This window comes from Varroa jacobsoni, unplaced genomic scaffold (assembly GCF_002532875.2).
Source record: "Varroa jacobsoni isolate VJ856 unplaced genomic scaffold, vjacob_1.0 scaffold_1329, whole genome shotgun sequence".
In the NCBI taxonomy this organism is placed as follows: domain Eukaryota; kingdom Metazoa; phylum Arthropoda; class Arachnida; order Mesostigmata; family Varroidae; genus Varroa; species Varroa jacobsoni.
The window spans coordinates 9489-27813 of NW_019214231.1; the positions used below are offsets into that span (position 1 = coordinate 9489).

The 18325-nt window shown below is 42.7% G+C and overlaps 1 protein-coding gene across 8 annotated transcripts in view; it reads right to left on the minus strand.

The window, feature by feature from the left end:
- Positions 1 to 18325, minus strand: part of cpx (synaptic transmission protein complexin) — a 217131-nt gene that overhangs the window by 7155 nt on the left and 191651 nt on the right. The gene's annotated exons all lie outside the window — the stretch shown is intronic.

Here is an 18325-nt window from a genome sequence, read left to right on the forward strand (position 1 = left end):
TGTATATATCTATATATATAGATGACTGGAGAGAGTAATAATGGTAAGATACAATGGTGGGTGGGGGCGCCACAGTCGTTTTCTGCGCCCGGGAGCGAGGTCGCGGGGCATAACAGCAGTAGCAGCTAACTGCTGAAGAAGGAAGGAACAGAAGGGTCCCTTGCCCAGCTACGCACAGCCACACAAAGGCGCAAACACAAACACACACACACACACATACACAGATCTAACGCTGTACTTCTCTGGAAAAACAAACGGCGCTGATTTGTCAACATAGCCGTAGTTCACATGATGTCGACGGTTTATACACGGAGTTCACGCTTTCGTGCATATATTCCGATTAGCGTTATAGTAATAGTTAAAGGGAAGATGTTAAAGTACTACGACTTCAATAATATGCTCAGATAAATTGCTCATGGATACCTGTGTGTGCACACACATGACGCAGCTGAAATAAAGGAGTAATTATGGCTTTTTCAAAAGGGAGCGTTCCCATTCAATTATGTCCGCCCATATGGAATCCTAATCAAATAGTGTTATTTACATGATATCAAAGATAGCATCGTTGATTTATTGGGCAAGCAGTATGGTCGACCTAGACTCTATTCCATTTCAACTCAGCTACTGCCATTGCTACAAACAGCCGTGTTCAAAATGGACCTTCGCGGTATCATCACACATGGATGCCGTCGAGAAGGATCACATCAAATGATTACTGCGGCTACTGCGATCAGATACGACTCAATCAGCCACTTTCGTATATAAACGTTATCACTACTAAACAATAGTGAAACTGATACGCTTGAAGGTGAACTATCTATAATATGTAGTAATATAGATGTATCGAAATATGGTTGTGTTGCATCACCGACTTTGCATTCGACTATAAATGATTTAAATAATCTTCTTTTGAGTCGTTGACAGTCGACACATACGTGCCTTAACTTTAGCTTCGAGAAGCTTTTCCATTTTGTCCTTTACTTAAGTCCTGCCCCCGAACTGTTCGTCTTAAAAAGACGTCGTATTGCGCGGTTAACATCATCTTTTGGCATGTCTCGCTTCTCGTCGTTGTCTCAATTTTCTTTCCAACGTGTTTCCGTGTCTCCTTACCTAGGGTCGGAGCAGATGATAGATTTTCTCCGACAGCGACTCGACATAAGGGCTGCTGCTGCAGTAGTAGCAGCGTGCTGAATGCCCCCCTAACATAGGCAGTGCTCGTATATACGATGTGTGTTTGTGTACCCGCTTCTCAGACCGGCGGACGGAAGGATGCTGCCATACTAAAGAAGGCGCGAAAATTTATGCAAAAAAGATTTAGGGACCGTCACTGCGAGGCTAGAAGGGCCTTACGATGATGACGACGACGGCTAAATGCCTCGTAGTCGTGCATTGGGAGCCCACTAATCAGACCATCTTTGTTCTCCTTCTCGCACCCGCCATTTTCGCACTGTGGATGGATAATACCTAGTAGCAAGAGAAATTACCGTATCGCTGCTTACTAAATCCTATATGCATACATAAGTACGTTCCCGTATAACTAATAGAAAAGCCGGTAGGAGCAATCAGCTGGGGCATCTATTGTAACAATATGTAAAGGTTTAACCATAACAAAGGATCTGAAGTGCTTCCGTGCAAAAAGGACCTAGTTAATTTCTACATATGCGTCGGGATTTGCCGGCCTCCACCTAGAAATGAAGTTTTAGCTGATTATTAGGTCCCAGCACAAGGACCACTAAAGGACCCAAATATTTGTATCTGACATTGAATATACCTTGCCTATTTATTTAGCTAAGGTGGATTTAAGCATTTTCCACGGAAGCACGCGTCCACGGAGCTGGTTTCAGATGGGGTTGAAAACAACGCTACAGTCACCTTCAAATAGCATTTGTTGACGCGTCTCTAATGTTCTCGACATCGCTTCTCTTTGGCACCCGATAGCCAATTAGGGCAATGAGAACGACTGCCAAAAACGCTGTCTGATGCCGTCCGGTCCTTTGTTTCCCAACGACTGCCGTTTTGTCATCTCACTAATACTGGAATCACCAGGTGTCTGTCTATCTACCGAACTATCGTCTACCTGTAGACCTAGTCGCGTATAGCATACAGAAGCAACAGCATAGATTAATGGGTCAGTTATGTCAAGCCCAGTTCAGTTTAATGTGCAGAAAAGATATACCAAGTACACGGCTATTCGTTGCCCTATGCATCGAATCATCCTCGAAGATGACTCGAATAAAGTAGAGACACACTCGCATATAAGCATGCAATCTCCTGCTAAGAATCCTTAGACTGCTTCGTTGGGAACGGCATGAAAGTATCATATGAACGATCATACTGAATCAAATGGGACAAAAGGTGCACATTAAGTAAATATATTAACGCGTTATCTAACGTTTTAATATAAGTCCTCTGCGGACTGTCGTTCGTGTTGCGACTAGACCGTTTGGAGTGGTTGGGTCGACGATAGCAAATGAGCAATTATTGACTTGATCAAAAGTGAAGGGTTTCTTGCTGAACAACACTTTTATCGAGAACAGATGTCCTGATTTACACAAGTAGAACAGAAGACTCAAGGACCAAGGCGGGATCACTACTAGCAACTCGACGAAGAAATAAGTATGAAGGACACAAGGGCAGATCATTATTGAGAATCTGACGCTTCTGCAACTGTTGCTGGATAACAAGTAACTAGTTGTGTGGTTTTCCAATGATGCAGATGTGCCCCAAAGCAGTAGGCTTCTTCTGTGTTAAACTCGGTTCCGTTTCAAACTTCGACTGTCGTTTAAAAGCATTACCAATTGGTTAATTGCCTCCACGTTATTCAATGGTAAACTCGACCAATCTAAGGTTTGAGGCGGCTCATGAACTCGAGAGAGGTCGCATAAAAATTCAGCTCATTTAGCGGTTCAATAGCATGTTTCCTCCTCAGTCGCTCCTCACACTCATTGATCCGTTCGTTTGGGTGCTCGGCTGGTGCTAGCATCATGACTAGTAGTGCTGCCAACACGACTAATAGTTGTTTTTATGTAAGTGGATAAATCAGCCCGTCGATCGCTTGCAAAATAAATGCGCGAGTGAGCGATACCTTAAATAGGTCACTGTAAACAAGATTGGTCGATCGGTTGTTCGTGCCGCAGCGCGAGGTCCCCTGTTAAATAAGCGGTGCTAGTTATTGGTAAGTGTCGCCTTGCGATCGTCGTTAACGATCGACCCTTCCCAATGTGTGCGTTCCCAATTGATTGATGTGACCCTTCCCAATTGATTGCGTTAGGAAATGTACTATGCAAGCGACTAATACGGATCGCATCGATTCAGATGCATCGTTGCCATCCCATCGCGTTTGTATTCGTCTAGCCTGTCCTCGTCCCTGTGGTAGCGGACCATAGACGAACGCGGCAAACCTTATCTGAAATCTCAGCCTCTGTTTTTACCTATGTTATAAAGCTACATCGAAAGTAGGTGCGCTGATGATTTATTTATCAGAAGGTGTTGTAGAACATCACGGGGTCCGACAGTGGCCGAAGAACTATAGAAGTTGTCGGGAATACCGAATTCGTAAGCGGCCTAACCTGTGACTTAAAAACGGCATGCATACAAAGTATGGCGGTCGTACGATCAGTGTGGCCTCATGAAGACTCACAGTCCGGTTGCAAGAGAATGGCATGTTTCCCCTAGGACTTTTCGGAGCAGCTTTTAGCCATGCCACAATTGAGGCGGGTTCTGCTGCTACTGCTGGCACAAGAAAGTCATTGAAAGGAGCCTCTTACGTATGTTCGCCATCTAACGCACATTTGATATCCAATATATAACGGGAGCTAGGTCCAAACGTCTTGTCCCTCGCCCTTTTCATCTTAGCCCACATTCTGATATAATCTTATTGCTTTTGACGACGCCTTCTTTTGCCATTTGCCTTTTTTCCCACGCAAGGACACGTCCATACGGCTACTGCCCCATGGTTCTATTTCTTTAGTTTCATTTTCTTAGTGAATTCATTCGCAATTAGCAGCTAATGGTTTCATTGAGAGTTTACAGAGGATCATCTTGACTATCACCGCGTTTTGTTTTTGTCAGGAAAATAAGCAAATACAAAATAGGTAGGCCCTTAACTTATCAATGTTAGTTATAAATAATAGCTGCATGTCGGGGAGCTAGTAAATAGTAAATACGAGTGGCTTAAAATGTATCCAAGCAGAATTTTTTTTTAAATAGTGTTAGCAATTGCGACAAGTCAACTTACAAGCGGGTATGCCGAACCTCTTAGACTCCGCCATACAAAGAACCTACTTCTGTTGACTGCCACGTAGACGTCCGTCTCAGCTCTATGCACCATATCTTTTGAATAGGTGTTTAGCTACTAAAGAAGTTTATTCGTAATGCAATGTCTGTACTAAATGCACTAGCTTAGTCTGGCCGAAATCGATGAAAACATTCAGGCTGAGACGCTTCAAAAACTGATCAAAAAGGCAGTAAATACATTTCGAATGTTCTTTGTATCTCAACGGGGCGTATAATCGTTACCTTAGAAACGAAAGAGAGTTACCCGTAGGACAGTTCTAGCGGGCCTCAGATCTACATTGTACATCATGAACTCAGCTCCTTGAAGCATAGAAAAACCTGTCATCTCAGGTTCTTCTTCTGAAAAAATCTTCACCGTTAATGGATGCAAGAGGCAATCTGAAAGGCAATCATTGCTTTGCCTTAGGAGTTTTTGATTAGGGCAAAAATTTGTCATGAAGTTTCTTATTGGTGTTAATGTTTTAAGTGGCGCTGAAGCTATGTGCCACCCTTCAGGAAAGGGCTATATCTGTGTGTTCTAGTGATTGTGATGAAGTCGTGGATTTTTATATGTCTTTCAGCAAGACGGTGCACCTAGCCAGGGTAGCAAGTTAGTTCAGAATTGGCTTTTTAAGCATTTGAAGCCCCTGGGGCAGATCCTTTTAGTTTTGATCTGATGCGTAATAGAACCAGACCTTGACAAGCCTCGACACGCCAATACCATGTTAGCCACTGCCTCTAGGAGCTCGTTTCTAAACCTTACGTTGGCAATTTGGAAAGAGCTTATACAAATAAAAAATAAATCATTTGTCGGAGACGCTTTTACAGAACTTCTTTTAAAAATTGTACAATCGCCACATTTGAATTAGTTATATTAACGCTCATAGAAAACTAATTTATTTTTTCTCTAGGTTTGCTTAGTATATATAATTGGAGCAAAATTTGGAATTTAATACGCGTATATGCCTATTTGCATAAGTAAACCGTGTACATGGGCGTACATGTACCAAGCAATCTGTGTAAATACAGAAGGCCTTTATTATTAACTTTATTCAAAAGTATTCGAATACTTAATAAAAACTTCGACATACTTTGAATTGATAATATGTGCCACAACCGGTGGAGAGAAGAGGTGTTAATTATTATTATATTTAGAAAAGACCGAAAGAAAAAGAAGAAAAACTGATGTATTGTAAAAGGCATGGTCTGCTTTTTTAGATTAGCTACTATTTTAGCCGGTTGCGTTTTGGAAGAAATGGAAAGGTCGAAAGAAAGGGTGGTGTGCTAACAGCAGTGATCCTGGGTGCAGACTCATGGTGTTGATTGTGGAAGGGACGAGATGGGATGGAGTGAGACAAATAGAGAAATATGAGGGGTATTTGTCATGATGACGGCGCTGGTAATGGTGATGGCTGGGTGAGATGGGGGCGACTAGATCAGTGAGCTTGGAGGTTTATGTGGGAAGCTGCCAGACGTATGACTTATTAGGAGGCGGGGATAGAAGTTGTTGGGGTGTACCTTCCTTTCACAAATGAAGCAGCCAGTAAGTGTCGCAAGCCACTGCCTGCTACATTCATAAAGTTCTTCGTGGTATAAACGAAGTCAATTAAATGCACCATGCTGCGTGCTGCGTCCCCCGCTTTTTTTCTTTACATAAAAACAACACATTCTCTCGCACAAGCAGTGGTCCATGGGGGTCGTAGATGGGCATACATACAAACAATGCTTTACGCGGACAGTATAGCTAGAACGCTATTTGCTGTTTGGAGCTGCTGAACGCTCCGAGGTCATTGTAAAGGAGCTGCCCTCTGGCTCTGAGGCGGCGGCGACGACGGCAGCTGCCGGTGTAGCTGGCAGACCAAAAGGCGTTGAGAGTAACTGAAAGGAGAAGAAAGGAGCACCGAAAGGAGACGGCGACTGGGGACGCGCGCTAGAAGCCCTTCTCATATATCGCTCATAGCTCTCTTTCCTCTCAGTTTTTTCTTAGCCTTAACAGGAATGGTAGTAGGAGGAAACGCTCACCGTTGGGCATCGCCAAAAGACCAATGACTGAGAAAAGCAGTGCAGGAGAGCTTGCTTTTTTCAGGGAAGGATAAAGATGGGGTGTAAGAGGTTGGTCTGGGGTTTGCAAGCTTAGGTGATACAGAAGGGGGGCAGGAGGCATGCTTTCTTAAGAAAGCGGTAGCCGACTATGTCAATGATGATGAAGAAACAGACCACGATGTAGATAGCGAAAGTAGCAGCATCTTGGCACTGCTCTGCACGGGCAAACTTAAGCTTGCAGTAGGCCTAAAACGAGTGCGGCTTTTTGATGCAGGCGGCGGGCCAATGCAGATGGCACAAGGCTAGTAGGGGGAGAGACTTTTCATCTCTTCTGGGAGCACTTAGCTTGCGGTAGCCGCGGGCTTGTCAGACCAAGGCAACAACAATGTGAATGACTACCGTAAAGACACTGCTCAAACAGCAGCAGTAGACTCCCAATACCCATCTACCGTCTTCTCCAACACCACTGCCAGCACTCGACTTACGCATGTCTTTGGTATATCTGACTGCGTGACGGAGCGCTTATTACGGGACCTGAACTATTCCAGAGGCTTCTCCTCAGAAACTCTGCATGTTTCGATGAAAATATACTTTCTGCATACACCACAATTCATCTTACATATTGGGCTCAGCAGGCTACTTTAAAAACAGCGAAGACGATAGTCCGAGTGCTTGTAAAGTTGTAACGTGTTTTTTTCACCAATAAATTGAATCTTTGCTCTGTTATGTTAACCAAGGAAACGTAAGTACTACTGCATAAGCTCCCAAGCCTAGAAACATAAGTAAGTTAATTAGTCTGTACTATAGTTACTTCACAAAAGAAGAGCAATTACTGAAGTAATTTTGAAAATAAGGCAGGCTCAGGGAGAGCTCAGAACAAATACAATTGAAAAAAATATGACACCAAGATACCAAATAATAATAAAATTTTCTATTTATTAATTAGATATCTATATTTTTTTTTATGTATACAATACAAAAATATAAATATATATTAGTGGTTGACAAACTTAAACACGAATTACACAACTTCATTCTAATATGAATTAGGTGCACCCATTCTATCGTATATATGTTAAACCTAGCCCTCTGGAAGCTTCACAACGGCTGTGTATCCATGATTTGTATTACCACAGATGAGACTGCTAGTCTAAAAGGATCGATATGTTACGTTACCTATCGTTAAATTTTAGCAATGAAAGTAATTAAAAGTAAATTGATTTAAATTTAGAGAAATAAAGGCAGACACCATCATTCGTTTCTATCTACCACGGTCCAGGTTGTGATTGAAGCCTGGCGATAAGGTCTAACATCGCTGAGCAACTGGGTGCTGTCGACTGTAATATCTCATAATAAAAAATGACTTTGATATCCGTTGCGGGTATAAGGATAAGCTTATGCCAGACTCTATCTGTCACTGCCGCAAAATTGCTTTCTTCTCTGCTTGGTTCCATATTTTCAATTTAGCTTCTTTAGCGGATGGTATTGACTTACCCGTGTCTCGTCTATAGTGGCGATATACGCACAGCCTTTCCTCACGATAGTCGTGCGAATTGTCCCTGGAGCAGGCCACACATGTTTCCATTTAATCAGAACTTAACGCTTAAAGAACTATGCTCAGTGTTTTCATTATGACCTTATAATACAAAGAAGTCCATCACGATCGTTGATACGGGGCATACTCGTGTTTGTGTTTGTTCTTTCTCAACTGCTTTCTTAATTATGGTACCTCGTCTTTCTGTTTCAGCTCTTGAAATGCAGGCACTAGTATCGTACTGTTATTTCGCTGAAGTCGTTTTTGCTCACTGTTCTTACCGATTCCCGATGGACACCGCCAGAGTTCTTCACCTACTTTGACTTTGGGTATTAAATGCTAGCTTTGCCATTAAATTCATGATACTTCAATGACGCCTAATCATATAGCCAATAACTCGGTGTAAAAAATTATTGGGACTCGTTTGTTGATGGTGTTTAGAAGAAGCTCTAAACAATTACACACACAACAAGTTTCCCTATGTTTTTTTCATCTTCGTTTGGTCGAATAGATATATATATACACTGGTGTTATTATTAAACATTTTCTCTGCATTATTCCGGGATAGTATCTTCATGTATCTCTACTCGTCTAATGTAAATCATTATATTGTTTATTAAGGGTACTGAATTGTAAAGCAAATATTTAGGACACACTCAGTGTATCAATGGCATTTTTGTACTAATCGTTCATACGTCTTTCTTAATTCAAAGAAATATTAAAGCGTTGAATTTTACATAGCAAACATGCGCTAACACCCCCCCCCCCCCGCCAAAAAGGCAAATGTACTTAATAATGATAGTAATGTGCTCATATCAGGTGATAAAGCAATCCATTAGCTTCAAGCCTTTAGGTAAACATATTCCAGTGTTGCTTATCGACTTATCTTGGCTTATTTCTATGAAAGTGATAAGTACATTTCTTTTTTCCTTTTTTCCAAGTAAATAAATTGGCTCTTTTTAATTTTCTATGACAATGATATTCTGCGCGCGAGGAATTACTGATTTTAGTCATTTAGTCATCGTGGATCATTATGAAAATAGTACGGGCTGGAAGTATCGTTCTATGCTTGGGCAGTAAAGTACATCGAATGAGTGCCCGTTTGTTTGGTTTTGCAAAAGGGTCAACTGAGCAGACCTGGGCTATATTTAAAGGCTTCTTCTGTACTCGCGAACTCAGTCCAGATTTAGGGTATTGAGTCACATTCTTCCGGAGCTTACACTCATATAGCCCGCTAGCTCGCTGTCGGTACTCGAAAAAGAAGGAGAGAAGTCCCTGCTTACATGTATGTGTTGTAGTGGATGGTTTGCTAAAAGCATGGATCTGTTAGGATGGCGTCAGTGGGGCACGTAGGCACGCGTAGGACGGATCAGAGACAAAGTTGTTTGGCCTTTTGTGTTCCTTCGTTCGTCCGTAAAACCGCCTTTGTCTGTCGGGTTTTCGGGGATGACTCTTTTGCTCGCTATTCTGTTTGTTCTCCAGTCTAAGTTCACTCCGTGTTTCTCACTTAATGAATTCTATTCTATGCCACCCAGCTCAGTTAGTCCCTGCCAATCGCCACCACGCCACTGAAGGGTCAACTGAAGCAACTACGCGTTTGGGCCATTATGATCCTATCCCACAGTGCAGTACAGTACAGCATAGGGCCCGAAGCTTTGGGCCTTCAAGATTCTGATGTACAGGAAGCCAGAGTTTGACAAGAGAGATAGAGAGAGAGTGAAGAGACAGGGGGATAAACAGAGGGATGGTGAAAAAAAATCATGCGATGTTCTCAATGCGCAAGCGACAACTCCGAGCTCCGTCTTCGGAATCCCAACGGGTCTGCTGAGAAACGCTTGGTCGGAGGACACTTGCGGCAACCAGCGTGTGCGCCAGACGGTGTCATTCTAGAGTACTGACGTACGCTTGATTTTCCCAAACTCTGTCCGGCGCTGCAGGCCACTAGTATACAGGTGGCCTGTCGCTGCTCCCCCTGGTGCGTAATCATTTCGCCGCGTCTCCAACTTCAGCCCTACTTGCCTTCATTTAATTTCTTTCAATGAACGAACGCTCAAAAGACAACATTGTTATCGTTAAAGCAAGCATAATAATAATGCTATAATCCATTGTCAAATTCTTCAACCTAATCAAAATTTCCGTCTCCTTCTAAGATTGGGAAGGTTTTTCAGGATCATATATTCATAGTCAGGCGTTGTTGGCAGTGGCGGTGCCGCCAGCAGCTGTTATCCAAGGCAAAAAAACTAGTTTAACTGGGTCGTACACGAAGCGTCGAACCAACTGGGCCTAGCTCGAGACAAGCCTAAATTGTTCGCTGCTTCTGACGGGTCACGTGTGCACCTTTTGAAATCCTATGAGTCAAATTTGCAGCTACGGCATTCGCAAATCGCAAATAACAGAACTTAGTATTGCTGTAATTATAGCAGTGGAAGTTCTCACTACACGGTAAAGGCTGTTTTTTTCTCGTTCGCTTTGGATCCATCTATCGATTTATAAATACGTTTGGTAAGGGATAAGCAAAAAAAAACTAACTACTTGAAAAAGGACTCGGGCGAAGTGGGTTCACTCTGAGAAACATGTTAATGGGTATTTCGCGCAATTCGTCCGCCGATTTGCTAATGGTAAATCATTCGTACTTAAAGTTTGTATAAGCTGTGCAGAGTGGCTTAACAGGTCGAGGATTGTCTTTTTAGAGATAATGAAAATAACTTCTACTTATTTCGAAATCGTGATTTTTTTTCGATAATCTCGTTTCACTGCAAGTCATTAGTTAATTATCATATACATGATAAGGATAAATTATGTATCAGTATCGATAATTGTTGGGCGTATAGATACGCGACCCATAAAACAGGATTTAATCGAATCTTATTCGTTCGCTTGCAATAGCCATTTGTAAGTCGATCAGTTTTTTCTTGTTACCTCTGCGAACCGAAAGTTCCAACTATGCTCAACAATACCCAGCATGAAAGGTCCAACGATACCCCACATAACTAATAAATTTTACATACTTGATCGTTCGACACACCGGCGGGTCTATAGGCGTTAACAGTATTCACGTTACGGCAATGCGTTACCAGTGACTAACCGAAGAGTTTTTAATTAGAGAATATTTACTGGTACATTCAAGCGTCAATGATAACCTGCATCATCAGTTAAATTTTGTTGCATGGAACCCGCACTATTTTACAATATTTTCCTGAATAATCAAGCCCTTACAGCCCTTTGCGTGATCGTGACGCATTGTACATATCACTTAAATCCTTTTTATTAAACTCGTCATGGAAGTCGCAGAGAAGAAAAGGCAGAAAAAAATAATAATAGCGGTAGCTGTGGCAGCTTTTTATAGCTGGACGACAACGGACGGTTAGTTGTTTCCATGCGTGGTTTGGTTACACACTTGGATAGCCAAGGGTTAAGTCTGGGGCGGGGGTCAGGGGTGAAGGACAGGCAGCATCGTGTGGTCTAGGTATCCTGCAACTGGCAATGGCTGTGCTGTCGTTGTTACCGCTGAAAGTAGTGGTTAGAGAGGGCGAAGTGCTGAAATGCTTGGCACCTCAGCTAGCTTCCTGCCTCGTTCGCTGACCTTGTGCTTCCAAAACGGATCTGTTAAAGGAGCGTACAGGCTAGAGTACGGGCCAGCTTTGGCCATAAAAGAATAAGGGATCTGCCAGCCAAGCAGCCAGCCATCCAGGCAAGACTGCCAGCTGGCGATATTACTGACGCTGCGGCCACTAAAAGAGCTTCGGCAGCCTCCGCAGCAGTTGTTCAATGGCCGCGTCCGCGTGCGCCATGGCGCCATGAACGGCTTATCATGTGCCGAGCAGGACTGACTAGCTAGCTGGTAGTCGGCCGAATGAGGTGGGAATACCCGAAAACATCCCCAGTGGAAATGAGGGACAGTTTAGATCTGGAAGCTGTCAGTGAGTCCAAGCGACTTTAGCAGCGATTATTGTGCGCGTTCCAACATAGTTTTACATATCAACAGGGATTAGCATGACCTTTCTGGTTTGCGTTTGTACCAGCTAAGCAACATTTTTTCTTCCTGGATTTATGGAGTTTGCCAAACATTGTAAGTCTGAAAATAAGCAACAAAATGTATGACTTTATACATTATTTTATTTTATTTTATTTTATTGAAACGATCCAACTGTGGAACACCTGTCCATGTGCTCAGTGCATACACAGGCTTTGATATGGCAGAGTTGGCCTTCGGTTAGTAACGCTGTTCCATTCCGGCCCGTTCACCTAAACCCATCGTATCCTGTATGAGCTTTCTGTGTATAGATGGGTTAAGGTTCTATGAGCGAAAAATTCCATTTCGATTAAGACGTTGTCGATATCCCACATAGGTAACTTAAATTCAGATGACGCCAATAATTCCTCGTCGTCGGCACTTTGAACAAATGAAGACGTAGCAAAGAATAAAACGCAAAAAATACAAGAGAATTTGAAATTTTTAATCGAATTTTGCGGTAAAGCAACAAATTATTAGGATTCAAGGGCCGTCTCGCAGAAACACAGACTCGTAGATAGGTTACAGATTTTTCTCATAAAAAAGCGTTCCGTCACACTCCGCCGCCCCAAGTGAAGTGCAGCTCATCCCAGTAATCTCATTCAACTTGCCTAATCGATCCCGCGCACGACCCGCGTCCTCGTTTCCTTCGTAGCCCTTTCTCCCTTTTCATCTTGTTAAAAGCGGGTTAACCGCTGCCCCTCCTTTGCGCCTGCCCCCTGGCATCCTTTATTGTTTTTCTTCTGGTTTTCCTATTTTCGGTAGACTCTGCCTTTACATCCTCAAGCCTTAATTCCCCCGTTTCCTTGCCATTATTTTGAAAGTTACGCAGTTAGGAAGCGAGAACTTTTAACTTGGGGCTATGTGGAGTGCATGCTGACCTCTAAAAAGAATATTAAGTGCAAGTGGCTGGACAGGACAGAAGCCGCTTAGACCATAAAACCCATTCGAACGATAGATAAGTCGGTAGGTGGTGAGGAGAAGCCGGATGGGGCTAACGTTTAACGGTGTTTGGGCTGCTCGTTTATGAGAGTTCAGCTCTGCTTCGTTTAGGAGGAGACTCTGCAAGCGGAGAAGATGAAACAGATCTTCACTAGAGATGGCACTAGAAGAAGGGGACTCTGGGGTGGTCCGGCCGCTCAGGCCTTGGATGAAAATATGATAGCATTGGACACAGCTCGGCATTTTATATTATAACAGGACTCTTCCATTAACAAGGGCATCCCTGCTAGTCTTTCGTGGGTAATCCGACATCGAGGACTGCGAGTATGTCAATATTGTCGAATAAGGCTCGTCTCGATTTTCCTTTCATCCTACTATGAACGGGCATATCACCAGAGTTCTTCAAAGGAAGCTATATTTACATTATAGTATGGACAAACATACATACGCATAGTCGGTTGGTTGCAAGGACATGTTGTTATTATTAAGGGTACATGAATAGGAAGATGCATATATATCTCAATATCAAGAGACCAAGGAATCATGCATAGTACACTGTATAATCTGTCAACCGAATATTATATATATGTTCGATATTTAGATGGAATATGTAGTAGCCGTCAAAAACTATCGTAGACGAAAAAAAGCGTACAGGCATGAACGATACAAATGATGAAGCCGTAGCATCTGCATAGGAGCGACAAGAATCGACGTTGACGTTTACCCCCCCCCCCCCCAGAACGTTAAGCTACTTTATTTAATCACGCTGCTGTTAGTTTACCTACCCGTCCGTAGTCGTTTACTTTTGTTCTATGTTATGTTTGCTATGGTTGAAAAATGTGATGACATCATTGTGTCTGTCTGAGTCGTATCGCACGAGCGAGCCGCAGTACCGTTTATATGATTGACGTCGAAATGTTGGCGAACAGCAGGAATGACCAAGACATATTAATATTTGTTGCCAACAAGAAATATGAAAAAAAAAAAAAGCAAAATTTATATTGAAAACTAATGTCGACCGGAAGACCTAAGAAGACCAATAATTACAATGATAGTTGACGGTAATAACAGAGGAATGGCTTACAATGACGCGGAATAAATTTAAAACAGGCAAAGATGAGAATTTGGAGACCGAAAGCGAAGTTGAGCAATCGCAAGAGCGATATAGAATTAGAATAAAGAACGAAGAGTGGCTGCAAAACGGAGGAAAACTCTTGTGAAGCTGTCTCCGTTTGCTGCTTTGCTTGATTGTCGTTATGAGTTTTCATCGTCAATGAGCCCTACCCTCCTTCCCCTGGCGAGCTTCGTTACACTTTGCCCTTTATTGCCCTCTCAGATTTCCTCTAGTCCGTCTATACTAATACTAATATGATTGGTATTATTGCCCCTGAACGTTTTAGCAGTAGTGGTGCTGCTGACTAGCGTCATTCAACGTTTCGTAGGTCAGACGACAGGTCGAGCAGTCGTCTGATCGCGCTAGCCGGTGAAGTGGCTGCAGTTGAGGTAAGTGTTCCGTATGCATGCGTGCCAGAGAGAGGAACCTTCACGTCTACACTGTTTTTAGGACAGCGAATGACAATAAGATGGATTCTTCCAATCAATAGCTGAGATTATTCATTTAACGATTTCACAAGCCTCATCTTCGTCCATAGTTTCGCATAGCGAATTCACAGGCTTTTAGCATCAGTCTAACGCCATCGTCGTTTGTCATCAAGGCCCACAACAACGAGGTCCTAAACAGACTTCTATGGATAATATCTGATGCATTCAAAATTGAAATAGTTGCTACAGGGAGCTTACGGAAGGTGTGTTTCATTAAGAAAAAAATAAAATAAAATAAAATAAAAGTATAGCCAAATTTGATTTTCGTAGTATTCTAATCTAAAGTATATTGGCACTAGCAACTCGCTCCCTAAAGTGGCCGGTCCTTAGCGCGAGCAAGCTTCGTGTATTACTTATATTTTTCTTTTGTGATAGTTACGTTGTTGTTATAACTTTCCTTTGAAGAGTCGTTGGTTCAAGTCATACCATCACGTCATATGTGAGACAAAATGAAGATGATAAGCGTACAAATTTCGATTTTCAGTATTTTCCAATCACTGTATGATAATCTAGATAGGCTTACCTGTTCGAATTTTACAATGTCAATAGCCTTCTGCAAGGTTCTCGAGATTCAATAGAAAAAATTAACGATTCGTAGCATCTACACTGTATCATAAATATATGTAGGCAAGATTTATGCTATCAAAAGCGGTTTACTATGGGAAGTCGCACCGCCACCGCTGTCCCGGATGGGTCCAGACAATGCAATGTCTCTTGCTGTAAATGGAAGCAACTTTGACTATAACTTCATGATAACCCGCATGTGTTATTTATAACAGTGGGTCGAGCTATTATTGTGTCAACGGCTACCACCGCTGGCAGAAAGGGTTCGGGGTTGCACATATATGCAAGAAATGAATAAAGGCTATGTACCCGTACGCATAGCAGCCATACGTCTACTATTTACGATAAATTCTATCAAAAACCATTTATTTGCCATATATGACATAAGCAGAAAAAATAAATATACGATACTTAAGCTAAGTTCCTGGATTGCGGTGGGTTTATAGTGACTCTTTGAACTAGACGCTAGATGCAACAATAGGTGAGACCTGTCCTACGTATGGCAAAAGTGACAACAGATACATCTTCATGCCCACAATGAAAGACGTCATTCAGACGCTCACAGTGAAACACTCCACTAGGATCGGCAATCCCCACATTTGGATGTTTTGCTCATCGTCGTCGTCGTTGACCCCGAATATAATACTTCTTCAGTCACCCACCTACCTACCTATCCACTTATGTGTAATAGAACGCTTGCTACCATCGTTTCCGTTCGTTGACGTCCTCGACGACTGTCGGCTGCGTATTGAGGACTAGCGCGCTATTGCTCGCAGGGAATTCAGGAGCCAGCATTGACCCGAACCCCTCCGCCCACATAGCCTGGGCGGTTCTCCCTCAAACGACCCGACGCCGGCCTGTCTGGCGCCTGCGCTGTTGAACCCGGCAGCAACGGCACCAGCGCAACCATTACTGTCCTAGCATGACCGGAGCAGCCCACAGCCTTCCATTCCTCTTCGAAATACTTCATCTTCTTATTTCTATGGCATCCTAAAACGCAATAACTAAACTTTCTCGATTCGATTAAACGTATAATATAATTAACTATGGCCTTGATATAAGACGAATATGCCATTTTAGTTGTTTTCTCTAGTAGATATTAATTTTTAATACCAGCTCCATCTATAAAGCTGTATAGCTGACAATACAAAACAGAGCCGCTGTTCTACGAGAAAATTTTTCGCATCTTAAATACAAAACCTCTGCAAGGCCCCTACCCTATGCTGCCCTATGGCCGCCGCGAAAGAAGTGCTGTCTATGGTATTCCCACGGGCAATGACATTTTTCGAGTTCATTTAACCCATCCATCTGATTAGCTAAACGTAGCCTGGATGCGTTGCGTGTCGCTAATCATTGATTATATTGCTATTATTGTTATGGAAATACGTGGTGAAGGTCTAACTAGCCGAAACAGTGCAAGAGGCAACTGTCTGCATCCATATTGCGCGGGCCATTGTTACTAGAAATGGGCTCCTAACCGCTCGTCGCGAAGATGGCAAGTAGATTAGAATGAGTATAGAAGCTAGTGATATGGCGTTGGCCATTAGATTTATGTTGGAAGGATGTTTAAGTAGAAGAGCATGGAAACATCAGTGGCGGTAAGCGGTGCAGACGGGAGACGTGAGTGGGTATCACACAATATCGTAATTAAGTTGAAGTTCCAGCTGTGGTTCGCTGATTAGGCAGAGTTCGTAAAATGAGGTTTATGGAAGTAGAAATGCCTTAGTGGGAGGTCTGCAGGCTTCGATTACGTGACTGAATCCCACATCTGAGCAGTAAGCTCATTGGGTATAATATGCAAATATGCCTGTAAGCCAAAACCAGTTTACATTTGCTGCAGTGTGGAAGGCAGTTGTACAATCTGACGGAAGAGCGATCCGCAGCTCGAAGCACTGCCCGTATTTTTAAGTGACGAACTAGTGTAGGCAAAATTCGGTGGCCTGATGTTACGAAAAAATTTGAAAGCCAATTCAAAAAAGCTGCAGGTTCGATAGATGACTATAACATGAGCAGAACCTGCTCAGAAACAATATCGTTCAAACTGGTCTGCTAAGGACAGTGAGTTAAAGACATAAGCAAATGGAATATACAGATTGATCTAGATGATAGACAGCGTATACATCCGATACGAGTCGAGCTTGTTTTGTCGAGCAGCGCTCGTTGGTCCTTTCTTTTTGACGTGTTGAACTGCAATTAGGAGGACCCTCATGGGCCGTTGCGACCGGGACTATAAGTTGGACGAGCAAATTTGAGGGAATAAATGGGCGCAACGGACAAGAGAAGAAAGATAAATCCAAATGATGGCGTTATTCGTGTGAGAAAGACACGCCACGGTTTGTTTGGGACAAGCGTGCACCTAGTCACCAACGAAACCACCAGCACGCACGCATACGGGTTGCAATAACCATATGATGTTGGGGCTGATGGTAGAGCGACAGTTCTCTATCTACAGAAGGGAAAGGGGCGGGGGGTACACAGAAAGCGAGTCCAGTCCGAAACAAGGCAAATGATATGTGAATTACTACGTCGGAACAGAACCTACAATGTAATATTACCGAATATCGTCAACGCTAAACGGTTGTTTAGGACAGGAACGAATGCCCTGGTCAACGTACCGCTAGAAGCATCCCTTCGAACGATAAGTCGCTGCTAAGGCGAAACTAACCCCGAAGAGAACATCTGTTTCTTTTTCTTTTAAAATTTATGATTAAACTAACGTTAGGGACCGACCTCTCAATTGTGAGTCAGTCAGAATAGTACTCAAAACGCGTCCACATCGGCTGTAGCGTACTTCATTACGAAGATAGTGATTATGGTAATATTGGATTCCGGCATGCATTGTACGGCATCCTGTATTGCGCGCCACAAGCGCCTGTTATTACGTTTATCCTTTTATAAATTTTCCGGCCTATCCGCGATCCATAATAATAAACTGGAGCTACAGATAATATCGGTTCCAATAACGTTCATACCTTAAGGGCTCAACACGATTGTAGTATAGAGTCTCGTTCAATTCCTCACAGGACGTTCTCTTTGGGTTTTTTTAGGGTGAGCCTTTTACTGTCTTAATCCCTTGGCCTCATTTTTAAGGCTTAAACATTTGGAAGCTTTTCTTTTACAACGAATATCCTTCGTGTTGCCCTTTCAATCCTCTATGATTTCTAAAGTGCATACAAATAACGCTCCGTACATTCGTGCATATATGAAACTTACCGCTAGATGGAAACTTCAGTGTTCGTTCAAAGAATCCAAGTCTGTACTCTAAACTTATTGTCGTACATAGTTTTGACGACCATAAGTAATGTATATATCGTAGATGTAATGTTCGGCTTATTCTGACAAGAATATCATAA